Source organism: Cherax quadricarinatus, chromosome 60, assembly GCF_038502225.1.
Source record: "Cherax quadricarinatus isolate ZL_2023a chromosome 60, ASM3850222v1, whole genome shotgun sequence".
Classification (NCBI taxonomy): domain Eukaryota; kingdom Metazoa; phylum Arthropoda; class Malacostraca; order Decapoda; family Parastacidae; genus Cherax; species Cherax quadricarinatus.
The window spans coordinates 21,118,087-21,139,731 of NC_091351.1; the positions used below are offsets into that span (position 1 = coordinate 21,118,087).

The 21,645-nt window shown below is 50.9% G+C and overlaps 1 protein-coding gene across 3 annotated transcripts in view; it reads right to left on the bottom strand.

Moving 5' to 3' along the window:
- Window positions 1–21,645, bottom strand: part of LOC128694510 (glyoxylate/hydroxypyruvate reductase A) — a 373,487-nt gene that overhangs the window by 82,703 nt on the left and 269,139 nt on the right. The gene's annotated exons all lie outside the window — the stretch shown is intronic.

Sequence of the window (21,645 nt, forward strand, 5' to 3'; positions counted from 1 at the left end):
TCAATAAGGCCAGAAATGTTTGAACAGAAAACTAAAGATTCATCTTTGTCGAAGAACTGAGTGAATTCCACTTCACGATGACGGTATCAAGTGAATGTTGTTCCAGGAGCTAGAAGCCTGTGTTCCTTCAGTCTAGAGCCAAGTAACTGTGCACTTTCTTTTGGAAGGTTAAGGTTCATAGTATACTTAAATCTCACCAGACTCTGATGAAATTGGCCATGTTTCAGGTGACACAGGTACAGGAATATCTTCAGAGTGTGAAACAGACCTTATTGCTTAATATTTGAGTATATTATATGATCTTTAGTCTTCTTGTTGAATCCAGTCACTTTAGTCATACAAAAGTAGCAGTCATCATGATGGTTAATCTGCTCCCGCCATACCATTGGTACTCCAGAGTTTTCCAGCTGAACACATTTGGAGCTTACTGATGCAACTCTTGCATCAGTAAGCTTTTTGTGGTACAAATGGTTTGTCCTGGTCTCCAAGTTTGCAGCCAAAATAAGTAAAGTAGCAGCGCTTCAACAAATGAGTAATGTTGTTCCGGGAATATGAAGGAGTGAATTGTCCGCAGACACCAAAATATGTCTAGTGAATTTATGCAGCCTCTAGACATATTAATAATCTGAGAATAAAAAAAAATAAATCACATTTAACAGTTAAGTCAATATATGATAAGCATTTTAATTAGTGATATACCATTTTCTCATTTACTTACGTTATACAAAAAGAGAAAAGTAACGTTTCCGTATAACTTGACAACCTGATGTGATAGAAATGAATAAAAAACACAACGAATCACTCTTTTCCGTACATATACCGAAAAAGATACCAGAGAGTCAAAAAAAATCATGCAGACCACTATAATATTTTAGCAGATATCACCCCAGGAGGCAGCTCGGATGAAAAATTTACACACACACGAGCTATTAAATCTCTGCACCAAATTCACCTTAAACCAGCAAATATTAGAGTCGACAAGACTAGAAAATACGCTGGAGCTCATCTTCACTACCAACGACGATCTTATACGCAATACAACTGTATCAAAGACAATACACTCAGATCACAACATAATAGAGATAGTCATGAAGATGTCTTCACAAAATTTAACTTCAATAACAAAAACATACATTGGGAACGAGTCAACCATGTCCTAAATGAAACAAGCTGGGAAGATATCCTAAAAAAACGCAGATCCAAACCTTTGCCTAGAAAAAATAAACTCTGCCGTTCTTGAGATCTGCTCAACGCACATTCCATTAAGAAAAAGAAAGAGAAGATGTAAACTAGAAAGAGAGAGATGCTCCCTATACACACAAAGGCGAAGAGTCACAGAGCTGCTGAATGGGGCCAATATATCTGAAATACGAAGAGAGGCACTGGTCAATGAAATTGCAAATATCGAACTTGTGAGGGAAAAGTTCATTATATAGAAGTGGTGGAAGTATGAATGGATGGTGGTGTTAATTTATTGGGCAGTCTGCTTGTTCAGTTAGGGTGGGTGCATACTTCCTGCTAGTCCACCTTTCTGCATCCGGTGGGAGGTGACGAGTGTGTTTCTGACTGGTGGTCAGTCACTTGACTTGCGGCTCCCATCAAATCTGCAAGTATTCGTTCCACTCGTGTCTAAATTTTTATGTTTTGGATTAAGTTGGTTTCAGTAAGAGCTTCACACTTGTTTAGCGTTTTAGTCTCCAATTTACTCGTGCCTTGATTGACTTATGCAGTGCTATGTCATCTTTTAATCCTCACTATTTCTTATAAAGGCTGTATGCCTATCATGTGAGTGTTTCTAGACTGGTGTATAACTTTATGTTTTATTTCGACAGAGGTGAGATACAGAAGTGCAGCCTTGATCTTTAAAAGATCAAAAATGTCACTTTGACATCTCTACTCACACTGGTTCTCCTTCCACACGTAGCCGACTACCCAGTCAGTTACACACTATTCAGTCAACCTTCTCCCAGTTATAACTCAACCAGCATTTCATGTTGTTCTTTACTGGCGAGTTAACTGCTTCAAAGGTGTTGTGGTGGTCAGAAGATAATAGTCAACCTCTGTTCGTCAGAATCTCTACTCCTGTTGGGAACACTGTCTTCTGTTTCAACAGTCACGTTCACCTGTGATCCCCCCCCCCCATATCATCAAGAATGGCTCGGCGTTCCAAACCACGATGCAGAGCTACGTTCCTACAACATCAGCACAACACAATTCTCCTCTACGTCATTGTGTACATATTAGCTTTGAATCACTGATTATATATTTAATTTTTCATTTTTACTTAAAGTTGGATTAATTTCATGTTTAAATGTTTAACATTCTTTACTAAATTAATAAAATTGTTTATCTTAATATGTTATTACTGAGTTTTCTATTTTTATTTCCATAAGAAGGAACCAGCTTTATTAAACACACTTTCAGGGTCTGACAGGGCTGCGTGAACCTTCACATTCCATTAAAAAAAGAAAGAGAAGATGTAAACTAGAAAGAAAGAGATGCTCCCTATACAGATGAAGGCAAAGAGTCACAGAGCTGCTGAGTGGGGCCAATATATCTGAAATAAGGAGGCACTGGCCAATGAAATTGCAAAAATCGAATGCAAGCTGAAAAAATCTTACAGGAGACAAGAATCGCACGAAGAACTAAAAGCCATAAAGGAAATTAAAAAAAAATTACATCTTCTCTTATGCCAAATCTAAGAAAAAAACAACATCCAGTATTGGACACCTGCTTAGGCGAGATGGGACATACACAGATGACAGCCAAGAAATATGTGAGATACTAAAGTCCCAATATGATTCAGTGTTCAGCGATCCGCTGCCCAGACTAAGGGTCGATAATCCAAATGAATTCTTTATGAACGAGACCCAAAATTTGGTCATCTCAATCTCGGATATTATCCTAACACCACAAGACTTTCAAAAAAAGAAATAAATGACATGCCCATGCACTCTGCCCCAGGCCCAGACTCATGGAACTCCGTGTTCATCAAGAAGTGCAAGAAGCCCTTGTCACATGCCTTCAGCATTCTATGGAGAGGGAGCATGGACACAGGGGTCATCCCACACTCACTAAAAACAACAGACATAGCTTTACTCTACAAAGGTGGCAGTAAAGCAATTGCAAAGAACTACAGACATATAGCACTAACAACCCATATCATAAAAATCTTTGAAAGGGTTCTAAGAAGCAATATCGCCAACCACCTATATTGCCATCAGTTACACAACGCAAGGCAACACGGGTTTAGAGAAGGTCACTACTACCTGACCCAGCTACTGGAGCATTATAATAAGGTCCTGGATGCTGTAGAGGGTAAACGAAATGCAGATGATGTATACACAGAATTTGCAATACCCTTCGATAAGTGTGACCATGGTGCAATAGTGCACAAAATGCGTGACAAAGAAATAACAGGCAAAGTTGGATCTATAACTTTCTGACAAATAGAACACGAGGAATAATATTGAACAGAATGAAGTCCCAGGCAGCTAGGGTGAAAAGCTCTGTTCCACAAGGCACAGTACTCCCATCTTGTTCCTCAACCTCATATTTGACATACACAGAGATGTAAACTATAGCTCCGTGTCTTCCTTTGCGGATGACACCCGAATTTCCATGACAGTGTCCTCCATCGAAACCACCGCAAGACACTTTTCATTTTTTATTGCTGTGCAGGGTGCTGGGGCTGTGCAACACAGGGGGCACTGTACAGGGTGCTGGGGCTGTGCAACACAGGGACTACTGTACAGGGTGCTGGGGCTGTGCAACACAGGGGGTACTGTACAGGGTGCTGGGGCTGTGCAACACAGGGGGTACTGTACAGGGTGCTGGGGCTGTGCAACACAGGGGGTACTGTACAGGGTGCTGGGGCTGTGCAACACAGGGGGTACTGTACAGGGTGCTGGGGCTGTGCAACACAGGGGGTACTGTACAGGGTGCTGGAGCTGTGCAACACAGGGGGTACTGTACAGGGTGCTGGGGCTGTGCAACACAGGGGGTACTGTACAGGGTGCTGGGGCTGTGCAACACAGGGGGTACTGTACAGGGTGCTGGGGCTGTGCAACACAGGGGGTACTGTACAGGGTGCTGGGGCTGTGCAACACAGGGGGTACTGTACAGGGTGCTGGGGCTGTGCAACACAGGGGATACTGTACAGGGTGCTGGAGCTGTGCAACACAGGGGGTACTGTACAGGGTGCTGGAGCTGTGCAACACAGGGGATACTGTACAGGGTGTTGGGGCTGTGCAATACAGGGGATACTGTACAGGGTGCTGGGGCTGTGCAATACAGGGGATACTGTACAGGGTGCTGGGGCTGTGCAATACAGGGGATACTGTACAGGGTGTTGGGGCTGTGCAATACAGGGGATAATGTACAGGGTGTTGGGGCTGTGCAATACAGGGGATAATGTACAGGGTGTTGGGGCTGTCCAATACAGGGGATAATGTACAGGGTGTTGGGGCTGTCCAATACAGGGGATACTGTACAGGGTGTTGGGGCTGTCCAATACAGGGGATACTGTACAGGGTGTTGGGGCTGTGTAATACAGGGGATACTGTACAGGGTGTTGGGGCTGTGCAATACAGGGGATACTGTACAGGGTGTTGGGGCTGTGCAATACAGGGGATAATGTACAGGGTGTTGGGGCTGTCCTATACAGGGGATAATGTACAGGGTGTTGGGGCTGTCCAATACAGGGGATACTGTACAGGGTGTTGGGGCTGTCCAATACAGGGGATACTGTACAGGGTGTTGGGGCTGTCCAATACAGGGGATACTGTACAGGGTGTTGGGGCTGTGCAATACAGGGGATAATGTACAGGGTGTTGGGGCTGTCCAATACAGGGGATAATGTACAGGGTGTTGGGGCTGTGCAATACAGGGGATAATGTACAGGGTGTTGGGGCTGTCCAATACAGGGGATACTGTACAGGGTGTTGGGGCTGTCCAATACAGGGGATACTGTACAGGGTGTTGGGGCTGTCCAATACAGGGGATACTGTACAGGGTGTTGGGGCTGTCCAATACAGGGGATACTGTACAGGGTGTTGGGGCTGTGCAATACAAGGGATACTGTACAGGGTGTTGGGGCTGTGCAATACAGGGGATGCTGTACAGGGTGTTGGGGCTGTCCAATACAGGGGATACTGTACAGGGTGCTGGGGCTGTGCAATACAGGGGATGCTGTACAGGGTGTTGGGGCTGTCCAATACAGGGGATGCTGTACAGGGTGTTGGGGCTGTCCAATACAGGGGATACTGTACTAGAAGAGTTTAGTTTAATGTATGATAGGTTATGATTAACATAAAATAAGGAGTTTAACTCTTACATTTCTCTTGGTACGTACTAGTACATTGATATGAATAAATGAACCTCTTGAGGTTGAGCTTTGTACTAAAATCACCAATAATATGCACCTATAAGGCTTATTAAGACCTAGCCACAAAGTAACTTACAATGCTTATAAAGACTTATCTGAACTATCAATTCAGAGTATACAAGAACTCGTAAGTGACGGACTTAGTCTCATTTTCATCCAACATGACTAAGAATAGCTTAGACCACAAATTAACATCAAGGCCGACAAGGCTTATTCAGTCACCTGAAAGATTAAGTCGCTAGAGTATAAATAACTCGAAGACGACAAGCTTAAGAAAGGAACTCAATCATGAAAGAAAAACGACCACAAGAGAGAACTTGACATGTCTCTTATGAGAGGTCAATGAGTGAGGTATGCTCCCTTGGCTATGCCAGCCCAGACTAGAAGAGTGCTAGTCAGAGTGAGTGTGAAGGACACACTCTCAGCGAGTACTGTAAAACTACTCAGAGCAAGGGTTGTGAACCTTCTCTGAGCAGGTGCTGTGAACCTACTGCCGGTACCACTGAGTGGTAAGCCGACGTCACGTTGGTCACGTGACTGAGGGAGACTAAGTACCTGAAGTGCCAACCGGCACTTACACTAGTGGTTTCCCACTACATGACAATATTAAGAACTGCTAACAAAACGTAATATAATACAATATTAGCATTAGCATATATATTATAAAATAAAGGAGCACATCCTTGCATAAAATACAACGGGTATGGGCCATACTCGTAACAGTGCAACACGAGGTACTGTACAGGGTGCTGGGGCTGTGCAACACGAGGTACTGTACAGGGTGTTGGGGCTGTGCAACACGAGGTACTGTACAGGGTGCTGGGGCTGTGTAACACGAGGTACTGTACAGGGTGCTGGGGCTGTGCAACACGAGGTACTGTACAGGGTGCTGGGGCTGTGCAACACGAGGTACTGTACAGGGTGCTGGGGATGTGCAACACAAGGTACTGTACAGGGTGCTGGGGCTGTGCAACACGAGGTACTGTACAGGGTGCTGGGGCTGTGCAACACGAGGTACTGTACAGGGTGCTGGGGCTGTGCAACACGAGGTACTGTACAGGGTGCTGGGGCTGTGCAACACGAGGTACTGTACAGGGTGCTGGGGCTGTGCAACACGAGGTACTGTACAGGGTGCTGGGGCTGTGCAACACGAGGTACTGTACAGGGTGCTGGGGCTGTGCAACACGAGGTACTGTACAGGGTGCTGGGGTTGTGCAACACGAGGTACTGTACAGGGTGTAGGGGCTGTGCAACACGAGGTACTGTACAGGGTGCTGGGGCTGTGCAACACGAGGTACTGTACAGGGTGCTGGGGATGTGCAACACGAGGTACTGTACAGGGTGCTGGGGATGTGCAACACGAGGTACTGTACAGGTTGTAGGGACTGTGCAACACGAGGTACTGTACAGGGTGCTGGGGATGTGCAACACGAGGTACTGTACAGGTTGTAGGGACTGTGCAACACGAGGTACTGTACAGGTTGTAGGGGCTGTGCAACACGAGGTACTGTACAGGGTGCTGGGGCTGTGTAACACGACGTACTGTACAGGTTGTAGGGGCTGTGCAACACGAGGTACTGTACAGGGTGTTGAGGCTGTGCAACACGAGGTACTGTACAGGTTGTAGGGGCTGTGCAACACGAGGTACTGTACAGGTTGTAGGGGCTGTGCAACACGAGGTACTGTACAGGGTGCTGGGGCTGTGCAACACGAGGTACTGTACAGGGTGCTGGGGCTGTGCAACACGAGGTACTGTACAGGGTGCTGGGGATGTGCAACACGAGGTACTGTACAGGTTGTAGGGACTGTGCAACACGAGGTACTGTACAGGTTGTAGGGGCTGTGCAACGCGAGGTACTGTACAGGTTGTAGGGGCTGTGCAACACGAGGTACTGTACAGGTTGTAGGGACTGTGCAACACGAGGTACTGTACAGGTTGTAGGGACTGTGCAACACGAGGTACTGTACAGGTTGTAGGGACTGTGCAACACGAGGTACTGTACAGGTTGTAGGGGCTGTGCAACACGAGGTACTGTACAGGGTGTTGAGGCTGTGCAACACGAGGTACTGTACAGGTTGTAGGGGCTGTGCAACACGAGGTACTGTACAGGTTGTAGGGGCTGTGCAACACGAGGTACTGTACAGGTTGTAGGGGCTGTGCAACACGAGGTACTGTACAGGGTGTTGAGGCTGTGCAACACGAGGTACTGTACAGGTTGTAGGGGCTGTGCAACACGAGGTACTGTACAGGTTGTAGGGACTGTGCAACACGAGGAACTGTACAGGTTGTAGGGGCTGTGCAACACGAGGTACTGTACAGGTTGTAGGGGCTGTGCAACACGAGGTACTGTACAGGTTGTAGGGGCTGTGCAACACGAGGTACTGTACAGGTTGTAGGGGCTGTGCAACACGAGGTACTGTACAGGGTGTTGAGGCTGTGCAACACGAGGTACTGTACAGGTTGTAGGGTCTGTGCAACACGAGGTACTGTACAGGTTGTAGGGGCTGTGCAACACGAGGTACTGTACAGGTTGTAGGGGCTGTGCAACACGAGGTACTGTACAGGGTGTTGAGGCTGTGCAACACGAGGTACTGTACAGGTTGTAGGGGCTGTGCAACACGAGGTACTGTACAGGTTGTAGGGACTGTGCAACACGAGGTACTGTACAGGTTGTAGGGGCTGTGCAACACGAGGTACTGTACAGGTTGTAGGGACTGTGCAACACGAGGTACTGTACAGGTTGTAGGGACTGTGCAACACGAGGTACTGTACAGGTTTTAGGGGCTGTGCAACACGAGGTACTGTACAGGTTGTAGGGGCTGTGCAACACGAGGTACTGTACAGGTTGTAGGGACTGTGCAACACGAGGTACTGTACAGGTTGTAGGGGCTGTGCAACACGAGGTACTGTACAGGTTGTAGGGACTGTGCAACACGAGGTACTGTACAGGTTGTAGGGACTGTGCAACACGAGGTACTGTACAGGTTGTAGGGGTTGTGCAACACGAGGTACTGTACAGGTTGTAGGGACTGTGCAACACGAGGTACTGTACAGGTTGTAGGGACTGTGCAACACGAGGTACTGTACAGGTTGTAGGGACTGTGCAACACGAGGTACTGTACAGGTTGTAGGGGCTGTGCAACACGAGGTACTGTACAGGTTGTAGGGGCTGTGCAACACGAGGTACTGTACAGGTTGTAGGGACTGTGCAACACGAGGTACTGTACAGGTTGTAGGGACTGTGCAACACGAGGTACTGTACAGGTTGTAGGGGCTGTGCAACACGAGGTACTGTACAGGGTGTTGAGGCTGTGCAACACGAGGTACTGTACAGGTTGTAGGGGCTGTGCAACACCAGGTACTGTACAGGTTGTAGGGACTGTGCAACACGAGGCACTGTACAGGTTGTAGGGGCTGTGCAACACGAGGTACTGTACAGGTTGTAGGGGCTGTGCAACACGAGGTACTGTACAGGTTGTAGGGGCTGTGCAACAGGAGGTACTGTACAGGTTGTAGGGGCTGTGCAACAGGAGGTACTGTACAGGTTGTAGGGGCTGTGCAACACGAGGTACTGTACAGGTTGTAGGGGCTGTGCAACACGAGGTACTGTACAGGTTGTAGGGGCTGTGCAACAGGAGGTACTGTACAGGGTGTTGAGGCTGTGCAACACGAGGTACTGTACAGGTTGTAGGGGCTGTGCAACACGAGGTACTGTACAGGTTGCAGGGACTGTGCAACACGAGGTACTGTACAGGTTGTAGGGGCTGTGCAACACGAGGTACTGTACAGGTTGTAGGGGCTGTGCAACACGAGGTACTGTACAGGGTGTTGAGGCTGTGCAACACGAGGTACTGTACAGGTTGTAGGGACTGTGCAACACGAGGTACTGTACAGGTTGTAGGGACTGTGCAACACGAGGTACTGTACAGGTTGTAGGGGCTGTGCAACACGAGGTACTGTACAGGTTGTAGGGGCTGTGCAACACGAGGTACTGTACAGGTTGTAGGGGCTGTGCAACACGATGTACTGTACAGGTTGTAGGGGCTGTGCAACACGAGGTACTGTACAGGGTGTTGAGGCTGTGCAACACGAGGTACTGTACAGGTTGTAGGGGCTGTGCAACACGAGGTACTGTACAGGGTGTTGAGGCTGTGCAACACGAGGTACTGTACAGGTTGTAGGGGCTGTGCAACACGAGGTACTGTACAGGGTGTTGAGGCTGTGCAACACGAGGTACTGTACAGGTTGTAGGGACTGTGCAACACGAGGTACTGTACAGGGTGTTGAGGCTGTGCAACACGAGGTACTGTACAGGTTGTAGGGGCTGTGCAACACGAGGTACTGTACAGGGTGTTGAGGCTGTGCAACACGAGGTACTATACAGGTTGTAGGGGCTGTGCAACACGAGGTACTGTACAGGGTGTTGAGGCTGTGCAACACGAGGTACTGTACAGGTTGTAGGGGCTGTGCAACACGAGGTACTGTACAGGGTGTTGAGGCTGTGCAACACGAGGTACTGTACAGGTTGTAGGGGCTGTGCAACACGAGGTACTGTACAGGTTGTAGGGACTGTGCAACACGAGGTACTGTACAGGTTGTAGGGGCTGTGCAACACGAGGTACTGTACAGGTTGTAGGGACTGTGCAACACGAGGTACTGTACAGGTTGTAGGGACTGTGCAACACGAGGTACTGTACAGGTTGTAGGGACTGTGCAATACGAGGTACTGTACAGGTTGTAGGGACTGTGCAACACGAGGTACTGTACAGGGTGTTGAGGCTGTGCAACACGAGGTACTGTACAGGTTGTAGGGGCTGTGCAACACGAGGTACTGTACAGGGTGTTGAGGCTGTGCAACACAGGGATACTGTACAGGTTGTAGGGACTGTGCAACACGAGGTACTGTACAGGGTGTTGAGGCTGTGCAAATCGAGGTACTGTACAGGTTGTAGGGACTGTGCAACACGAGGTACTGTACAGGGTGTTGAGGCTGTGCAACACGAGGTACTGTACAGGTTGTAGGGGCTGTGCAACACAGGGATACTGTACATGGTGCTGGGGCTGTACAACACAGAGGATACTGTACAGGGTGCTGGGGCTGTACAACACAGGGATACTGTACAGGGTGCTGGGGCTGTACAACACAGAGGATACTGTACAGGGTGCTGGGGCTGTACAACACAGGATACTGTACAGGGTGCTGGGGCTGTACAACACAGGGATACTGTACAGGTTGCTGGGGCTGTACAACACAGAGGATACTGTACAGGGTGCTGGGGCTGTACAACAAAGGGATACTGTACAGGGTGCTGGGGCTGTACAACACAGAGGATACTGTACAGGGTGCTGGGGCTGTACAACACAGGGATACTGTACAGGGTGCTGAGGCTGTACAACACAGAGGATACTGTACAGGGTGCTGGGGCTGTACAACACAGAGGATACTGTACAGGGCGCTGGGGCTGTACAACACAGAGGATACTGTACAGGTTGCTGAGGCTGTACAACACAGAGGATACTGTACAGGGTGCTGAGGCTGTACAACACAGGGATACTGTACAGGGTGCTGGGGCTGTACAACACAGAGGATACTGTACATGGTGCTGGGGCTGTACAACACAGAGGATACTGTACAGGGTGCTGGGGCTGCACAACACAGAGGATACTGTACAGGGTGCTGGGGCTGTACAACACAGAGGATACTGTACAGGGTGCTGGGGCTGTACAACACAGGGATACTGTACAGGGTGCTGGGGCTGTACAACACAGGGATACTGTACAGGGTGCTGGGGCTGTACAACACAGAGGATACTGTACAGGGTGCTGGGGCTGTACAATACAGGGATACTGTACAGGGTGCTGGGGCTGTACAACACACGGATACTGTACAGGTTGCTGAGGCTGTACAACACAGAGGATACTGTACAGGGTGCTGAGGCTGTACAACACAGGGATACTGTACAGGGTGCAGGGGCTGTACAACACAGGGATACTGTACAGGGTGCTGGGGCTGTACAACACAGGGATACTGTACAGGTTGCTGAGGCTGTACAACACAGAGGATACTGTACAGGGTGCTGAGGCTGTACAACACAGGTATACTGTACAGGGTGCTGGGGCTGTACAACACAGAGGATACTGTACAGGGTGCTGGGGCTGTACAACACAGAGTATACTGTACAGGGTGCTGGGGCTGTACAACACAGAGGATACTGTACAGGGTGCTGGGGCTGTACAACACAGAGGATACTGTACAGGGTGCTGGGGCTGTACAACACAGGGATACTGTACAGGGTGCTGGGGCTGTACAACACAGAGATACTGTACAGGGTGCTGGGGCTGTACAACACAGAGGATACTGTACAGGGTGCTGGGGCTGTACAATACAGGGATACTGTACAGGGTGCTGGGGATGTACAACACAGGGATACTGTACAGGTTGCTGAGGCTGTACAACACAGAGGATACTGTACAGGGTACTGAGGCTGTACAACACAGGGATACTGTACAGGGTGCTGAGGATGTACAATACAGGGATACTGTACAGGGTGCTGAGGCTGTACCACACAGGGATACTGTACAGGGTGCTGGGGCTGTACAACACAGGGATACTGTACAGGGTGCTGGGGCTGTACAACACAGAGGATACTGTACAGGGTGCTGGGGCTGTACAACACAGGGATACTGTACAGGTTGCTGAGGCTGTACAACACAGAGGATACTGTACAGGGTGCTGAGGCTGTACAACTCAGGGATACTGTACAGGGTGCTGAGGATGTACAATACAGGGATACTGTACAGGGTGCTGAGGCTGTACCACACAGGGATACTGTACAGGGTGCTGGGGCTGTACAACACAGGGATACTGTACAGGGTGCTGGGGCTATACAACACAGGGATACTGTACAGGGTGCTGGGGCTGTACAACACATTGATGCTGTACAGGGTGCTGGGGCTGTACAACACAGAGGATACTGTACAGGGTGCTGGGGCTGTACAACACAGGGATACTGTACAGGGTGCTGGGGCTGTACAACACAGAGGATACTGTACAGGGTGCTGGGGCTGTACAACACAGGGATACTGTACAGGGTGCTGGGGCTGTACAACACAGAGGATACTGTACAGGGTGCTGGGGCTGTACAACACAGGGATACTGTACAGGGTGCTGAGGCTGTACAACACAGAGGATACTGTACAGAGTGCTGGGGCTGTACAACACAGGGATACTGTACAGGTTGCTGAGGCTGTACAACACAGAGTATACTGTACAGGGTGCTGGGGCTGTACAACACAGAGGATACTGTACAGGGTGCTGGGGCTGCACAACACAGAGGATACTGTACAGGGTGCTGGGGCTGTACAACACAGAGGATACTGTACAGGGTGCTGGGGCTGTACAACACAGGGATACTGTACAGGGTGCTGGGGCTATACAACACAGGGGTACTGTACAGGGTGCTGGGGCTGTACAACACAGGGATACTGTACAGGGTGCTGGGGCTGTACAACACAGGGATACTGTAGAGGGTGCTGGGGCTGTACAACACAGGGATACTGTACAGGGTGCTGGGGCTGTACAACACAGGGATACTGTACAGGGTGCTGAGGCTGTGCAACACAGGAGATACTGTACAAGGTGCTGGGGCTGTGCAACACAGAGGATACTGTACAGGGTGCTGGGGCTGTAAAACATTGGGATACTGTACAGGGTGCTGGGGCTGTAAAACATAGGGATACTGTACAGGGTGCTGGGGCTGTGCAACACAGAGGATACTGTACAGGGTGCTGGGGCTGTAAAACATAGGGATACTGTACAGGGTGCTGGGGCTGTAAAACTTAGGGATACTGTACAGGGTGCTGGGGCTGTAAAACAGGGATACTGTACAGGGTGCTGGGGCTGTGCAACACAGGAGATACTGTACAGGGTGCTGGGGCCGTACAACACAGAGGATACTGTACAGGGTGCTGGGGCTGTACAACACAGGGATACTGTACAGGGTGCTGGGGCTGTACAACACAGGGATACTGTACAGGGTGCTGGGGCTGTACAACACAGGGATACTGTACAGGGTGCTGGGGCTGTACAACACAGGGATACTGTACAGGGTGCTGGGGCTGTACAATACAGGAATACTGTACAGGGTGCTGGGGCTGTACAATACAGGGATACTGTACATGGTGCTGAGGCTGTACAACACAGGGATACTGTACAGGGTGCTGGGGCTGTACAACACAGGGATACTGTACAGGGTGTTGGGGCTGTACAACACAGGGATACTGTACAGGGTGCTGGGGCTGTACAACACAGGATACTGTACAGGGTGCTGGGGCTGTACAACACAGGGATACTGTACAGGGTGCTGGGGCTGTAAAACATAGGGATACTGTGCAGGGTGCTGGGGCTGTACAACACAGGAGATACTGTACAGGGTGCTGGGGCTGTACAACACAGAGGATACTGTACAGGGTGCTGGGGCTGTACAAGACAGGGATACTGTACAGGGTGCTGGGGCTGTACAACACAGGGATACTGTACAGGGTGCTGGGGCTGTACAACACAGGGATACTGTACAGGGTGCTGGGGCTGTACAATGCAGGGATACTGTACAGGGTGCTGAGGCTGTGCAACACAGGGATACTGTACAGGGTGCTGAGGCTGTACAACACAGGGATACTGTACAGGGTGCTGGGGCTGTACAAGACAGGGATACTGTACAGGGTGCTGGGGCTGTACAACACAGGGATACTGTACAGGGTGCTGGGGCTGTACAATACAGGGATACTGTACAGGGTGCTGAGGCTGTACAACACAGAGGATACTGTACAGGGTGCTGAGGCTGTACAACACAAGGATACTGTACAGGGTGCTGGGGCTGTACAACACAGGGATACTGTACAGGGTGCTGGGGCTGTACAACACAGGGATACTGTACAGGGTGCTGGGGCTGTACAACACAGGGATACTGTACAGGGTGCTGGGGCTGTACAACACAGAGGATACTGTACAGGGTGTTGGGGCTGTACAAGACAGGGATAGTGTACAGGGTGCTGGGGCTGTACAACACAGGGATACTGTACAGGGTGCTTGGGCTGTACAACACAGGGATACTGTACAGGGTGCTGGGGCTATACAACTCAGGGATACTGTACAGGGTGCTGGGGCTGTACAACACAGGATACTGTACAGGGTGCTGGGGCAGTACAACATAGGGATACTGTACAGGGTGCTGGGGCTGTACAACATAGGGATACTGTACAGGGTGCTGGGGCTGTACAACATAGGGATACTGTACAGGGTGCTGGGGCTGTGCAACACAGGAGATACTGTACAGGGTGCTGAGGCTGTACAACACAGAGGAAATTGCACAGGGTGCTGGGGCTGTACAACAAAGGGATACTGTACAGGGTGGTGAGGCTGTACAATACACTGATACTGTACAGGGTGCTGAGGCTGTACCACACAGGGATACTGTACAGGGTGCTGAGGCTGTACCACACAGGGATACTGTACAAGGTGCTGGGGCTGTACAACACAGGGATACTGTACAGGGTGTTGGGGCTGTACAACACAGGGATACTGTACAGGGTGCTGACTGTACAACACATTGATACTGTGCAGTGTGTTGGGGCTGTGCAACACAGGGATTCTCTACAGGGTGCTGGGGCTGTACAACACAGGGATACTGTACAGGGTGCTGGGGCTGTACAACACAGGGATACTGTACAGGGCGCTGGGGCTGTACAACACAGAGGATACTGTACAGGGTGCTGGGGCTGTACAACACAGGGATACTCTACAGGGTGCTGGGGCTGTACAACACAGGGATACTGTACAGGGTGCTGGGGCTGTACAACACAGAGGATACTGTACAGGGCGCTGGGGCTGTGCAACACAGAGCATACTGTACAGGGTGCTGGGGCTGTACAACACAGGGATACTGTACAGGGTGCTGGGGCTGTACAACACAGGGATACTGTACAGGGTGCTGGGGCTGTACAACACAGGGATACTGTACAGGGCGCTGGGGCTGTGCAACACAGGGATACTGTACAGGGTGCTGGGGCTGTACAACACAGGGATACTGTACAGGGTGCTGGGGCTGTGCAACACAGGGATACTGTACAGGGTGCTGAGGCTGTACAACACAGGGATACTGTACAGGGTGCTGGGGCTGTACAACACAGGGATACTGTACAGGGCGCTGGGGCTGTACAACACAGGGATACTGTACAGGGTGCTGGGGCTGTGCAACACAGGGATACTGTACAGGGTGCTGAGGCTGTACAACACAGGGATACTGTACAGGGTGCTGGGGCTGTACAACACAGAGGATACTGTACAGGGCGCTGGGGCTGTGCAACACAGAGGATACTGTACAGGGTGCTGGGGCTGTACAACACAGAGGATACTGTACAGGGTGCTGGGGCTGTACAACACAGAGGATACTGTACAGGGTGCTGGGGCTGTACAACACAGAGGATGCTGTACAGGGCGCTGGGGCTGTGCAACACAGAGATACTGTACAGGGCGCTGGGGCTGTACAACACAGGGATACTGTACAGGGCGCTGGGGCTGTACAACACAGGGATGCTGTACAGGGCGCTGGGGCTGTACAACACAGAGGATACTGTACAGGGTGCTGGGGCTGTACAACACAGGGATACTCTACAGGGTGCTGGGGCTGTACAACACAGGGATACTCTACAGGGTGCTGGGGCTGTACAACACAGGGATACTCTACAGGGTGCTGGGGCTGTACAACACAGGGAAACTCTACAGGGTGCTGGGGCTGTACAACACAGGGATACTGTACAGGGTGCTGGAGCTGTACAACACAGGGATACTGTACTGGGCGCTGGGGCTGTACAACACAGAGGATACTGTACAGGGTGCTGGGGCTGTACAACACAGAGGATACTGTACAGGGTGCTGGGGCTGTACAACACAGGGATACTGTACAGGGTGCTGGGGCTGTACAACACAGAGGATACTGTACAGGGTGCTGGGGCTGTACAACACAGAGATACTGTACAGGGTGCTGGGGCTGTACAAGACAGGGATACTGTACAGGGTGCTGGGGCTTTACGACACAGGGATACTGTACAGGGTGCTGGGGCTGTACAACAGAGGGATACTGTACAGGGTGCTGGGGCTGTACAACACAGGGATACTGTACAGGGTGCTGGGGCTGTACAACACAGGGATACTGTACAGGGTGCTGGGGCTGTACAACACAGGGATACTGTACAGGGTGCTGAGGCTGTACAACACAGGGATACTGTACAGGGTGCTGGGCTGTGCAACACAGGGATACTGTACAGGGTGCTGGGGCTGTACAACACAGGGATACTGTACAGGGTGCTGGGGCTGTGCAACACAGGGATACTGTACAGGGTGCTGGGGCTGTACAACACAGGGATACTGTACAGGGTGCTGGGGCTGTGCAACACAGGGATACTGTACAGGGTGCTGGGGCTGTGCAACACAGAGATACTGTACAGGGTGCTGGGGCTGTACAACACAGAGGATACTGTACAGGGTGCTGGGGCTGTACAACACAGAGGATACTGTACAGGGTGCTGGGGCTGTACAACACAGAGGATACTGTACAGGGCGCTGGGGCTGTACAACACAGAGGATACTGTACGGGGTGCTGGGGCTGTACAACACAGGGATACTGTACAGGGTGCTGGGGCTGTACAACACAGAGATACTGTACAGGGTGCTGGGGCTGTACAACACAGAGGATACTGTACAGGGTGCTGGGGCTGTACAACACAGGGATACTGTACAGGGTGCTGGGGCTGTACAACACAGAGATACTGTACAGGGTGCTGGGGCTGTACAACACAGAGGATACTGTACAGGGTGCTGGGGCTGTACAACACAGGGATACCGTACAGGGTGCTGGGGCTGTACAACACAGAGGATACTGTACAGGGTGCTGGGGCTGTACAACACAGAGGATACTGTACAGGGTGCTGGGGCTGTACAACACAGAGGATACTGTACAGGGTGCTGGGACTGTACAACACAGGGATACTGTACAGGGTGCTGGGGCTGTACAACACAGGGATACTGTACAGGGTGCTTGGGCTGTGCAACACAGAGATACTGTACAGGGTGCTGGGGCTGTACAACACAGAGATACTGTACATGGTGTTGGGGCTGTACAACACAGAGATACTGTACAGGGTGCTGGGGCTGCATAACACAGGGATACTGTACAGGGTGCTGGGGCTGTACAACACAGGGATACTGTACAGGGTGCTGGGGCTGTGCAACACAGGGATACTGTACAGGGTGCTGGGGCTGTACAATACAGGGATACTGTACAGGGTGCTGGGGCTGTACAACACAGGGATACTGTACAGGGTGCTGGGGCTGTACAACACAGAGGATACTGTACAGGGTGCTGGGGCTGTACAACACAGGGATACTGTACAGGGTGCTGGGGCTGTACAACACAGAGGATACTGTACAGGGTGCTGGGGCTGTACAACACAGGGATACTGTACAGGGTGCTGAGGCTGTACAACACAGAGGATACTGTACAGAGTGCTGGGGCTGTACAACAGAGGGATACTGTACAGGTTGCTGAGGCTGTACAACACAGAGGATACTGTACAGGGTGCTGGGGCTGTACAACACAGAGGATACTGTACAGGGTGCTGGGGCTGCACAACACAGAGGATACTGTACAGGGTGCTGGGGCTGTACAACACAGAGGATACTGTACAGGGTGCTGGGGCTGTACAACACAGGGATACTGTACAGGGTGCTGGGGCTATACAACACAGGGATACTGTACAGGGTGCTGGGGCTGTACAACACAGGGATACTGTACAGGGTGCTGGGGCTGTACAACACAGGGATACTGTACAGGGTGCTGGGGCTGTACAACACAGGGATACTGTACAGGGTGCTGGGGCTGTACAACACAGGGATACTGTACAGGGTGCTGAGGCTGTGCAACACAGGAGATACTGTACAGGGTGCGGGGCTGTAAAACATAGGGATACTGTACAGGGTGCTGGGGCTGTGCAACACAGAGGATACTGTACAGGGTGCTGGGGCTGTAAAACATAGGGATACTGTACAGGGTGATGGGGCTGTAAAACATAGGGATACTGTACAGGGTGCTGAGGCTGTGCAACACAGAGGATACTGTACAGGGTGCTGGGGCTGTAAAACATAGGGATACTGTACAGGGTGCTGGGGCTGTGCAACACAGGAGATACTGTACAGGGTGCTGGGGCCGTACAACACAGAGGATACTGTACAGGGTGCTGGGGCTGTACAACACAGGGATACTGTACAGGGTGCTGGGGCTGTACAACACAGGGATACTGTACAGGGTGCTGGGGCTGTACAACACAGGGATACTGTACAGGGTGCTGGGGCTGTACAACACAGGGATACTGTACAGGGTGCTGGGGCTGTACAATACAGGAATACTGTACAGGGTGCTGGGGCTGTACAATACAGGGATACTGTACATGGTGCTGAGGCTGTACAACACAGGGATACTGTACAGGGTGCTGGGGCTGTACAACACAGGGATACTGTACAGGGTGTTGGGGCTGTACAACACAGGGATACTGTACAGGGTGCTGGGGCTGTACAACACAGGGATACTGTACAGGGTGCTGGGGCTGTACAACACAGGGATACTGTACAGGGTGCTGGGGCTGTAAAACATAGGGATACTGTGCAGGGTGCTGGGGCTGTACAACACAGGAGATACTGTACAGGGTGCTGGGGCTGTACAACACAGAGGATACTGTACAGGGTGCTGGGGCTGTACAAGACAGGGATACTGTACAGGGTGCTGGGGCTGTACAACACAGGGATACTGTACAGGGTGCTGGGGCTGTACAACACAGGGATACTGTACAGGGTGCTGGGGCTGTACAATGCAGGGATACTGTACAGGGTGCTGAGGCTGTGCAACACAGGGATACTGTACAGGGTGCTGAGGCTGTACAACACAGGGATACTGTACAGGGTGCTGGGGCTGTACAAGACAGGGATACTGTACAGGGTGCTGGGGCTGTACAACACAGGGATACTGTACAGGGTGCTGGGGCTGTACAATACAGGGATACTGTACAGGGTGCTGAGGCTGTACAACACAGGGATACTGTACAGGGTGCTGAGGCTGTACAACACAGGGATACTGTACAGGGTGCTGGGGCTGTACAACACAGGGATACTGTACAGGGTGCTGGGGCTGTACAACACAGGGATACTGTACAGGGTGCTGGGGCTGTACAACACAGGAATACTGTACAGGGTGCTGGGGCTGTACAACACAGAGGATACTGTACAGGGTGTTGGGGCTGTACAAGACAGGGATAGTGTACAGGGTGCTGGGGCTGTACAACACAGGGATACTGTACAGGGTGCTTGGGCTGTACAACACAGGGATACTGTACAGGGTGCTGGGGCTATACAACTCAGGGATACTGTACAGGGTGCACTGGCTGTACAACACAGGATACTGTACAGGGTGCTGGGGCAGTACAACATAGGGATACTGTACAGGGTGCTGGGGCTGTACAACATAGGGATACTGTACAGGGTGCTGGGGCTGTACAACATAGGGATACTGTACAGGGTGCTGGGGCTGTGCAACACAGGAGATACTGTACAGGGTGCTGAGGCTGTACAACACAGAGGAAATTGTACAGGGTGCTGGGGCTGTACAACATAGGGATACTGTACAGGGTGGTGAGGCTGTACAATACACTGATACTGTACAGGGTGCTGAGGCTGTACCACACAGGGATACTGTACAGGGTGCTGAGGCTGTACCACACTGGGATACTGTACAAGGTGCTGGGGCTGTACAACATAGGGATACTGTATAGGGTGTTGGGGCTGTACAACACAGGGATACTGTACAGGGTGCTGACTGTACAACACATTGATACTGTGCAGTGTGTTGGGGCTGTGCAACACAGGGATTCTCTACAGGGTGCTGGGGCTGTACAACACAGGGATACTGTACAGGGTGCTGGGGCTGTACAACACAGGGATACTGTACAGGGCGCTGGTGCTGTACAACACAGAGGATACTGTACAGGGTGCTGGGGCTGTACAACACAGGGATACTCTACAGGGTGCTGGGGCTGTACAACACAGGGATACTGTACAGGGTGCTGGGGCTGTACAACACAGAGGATACTGTACAGGGCGCTGGGGCTGTGCAACACAGAGCATACTGTACAGGGTGCTGGGGCTGTACAACACAGGGATACTGTACAGGGTGCTGGGGCTGTACAACACAGGGATACTGTACAGGGTGCTGGGGCTGTACAACACAGGGATACTGTACAGGGCGCTGGGGCTGTGCAACACAGGGATACTGTACAGGGTGCTGGGGCTGTACAACACAGGGATACTGTACAGGGTGCTGGGGCTGTACAACACAGAGATACTGTACAGGGTGCTGGGGCTGTACAATACAGGGATACTGTACAGGGTGCTGGGGCTGTACAACACAGGGATACTGTACAGGGTGCTGGGGCTGTACAACACAGAGATACTGTACAGGGTGCTGGGGCTGTACAACACAGGGATACTGTACAGGGTGCTGGGGCTGTACAACCCAGAGATACTGTACAGGGTGCTGGGGCTGTACAACACAGAGATACTGTACAGGTTGCTGGGGCTGTACAACACAGGGATACTGTACAGGGTGCTGGGGCTGTACAACACAGGGATACTGTACAGGTTGCTGGGGCTGTACAACACAGGGATACTGTACAGGGTGCTGGGGCTGTACAACACAGAGATACTGTACAGGGTGCTGGGGCTGTACAACACAGGGATACTGTACAGGGTGCTGGGGCTGTACAATACAGGGATACTGTACAGGGTGCTGGGGCTGTACAACACAGGGATACTGTACAGGGTGCTGGGGCTGTACAACACAGGGATACTGTACAGGGTGCTGGGGCTGTACAACACAGGGATACTGTACAGGGTGCTGGGGCTGTACAACACAGGGATACCTTCCTGGGTTCACACAGTGAACTTCTATAAGATGTAAGGGAATGTAAGTGCGATGATACATGTAATTAGATTAATACTTCAGAAACCTGTTGTTACATACATAATTTTAAAAACAAAATTTTAATTATATAATGTAATAACAAAAATTCCATTTGATACTTGTGAAAGAGAGAGAAAGAGAGAGAGAGAGAGAGAGAAATAGAGAGAGAGAGAAAAATAGAGAGAGAGAGAGAG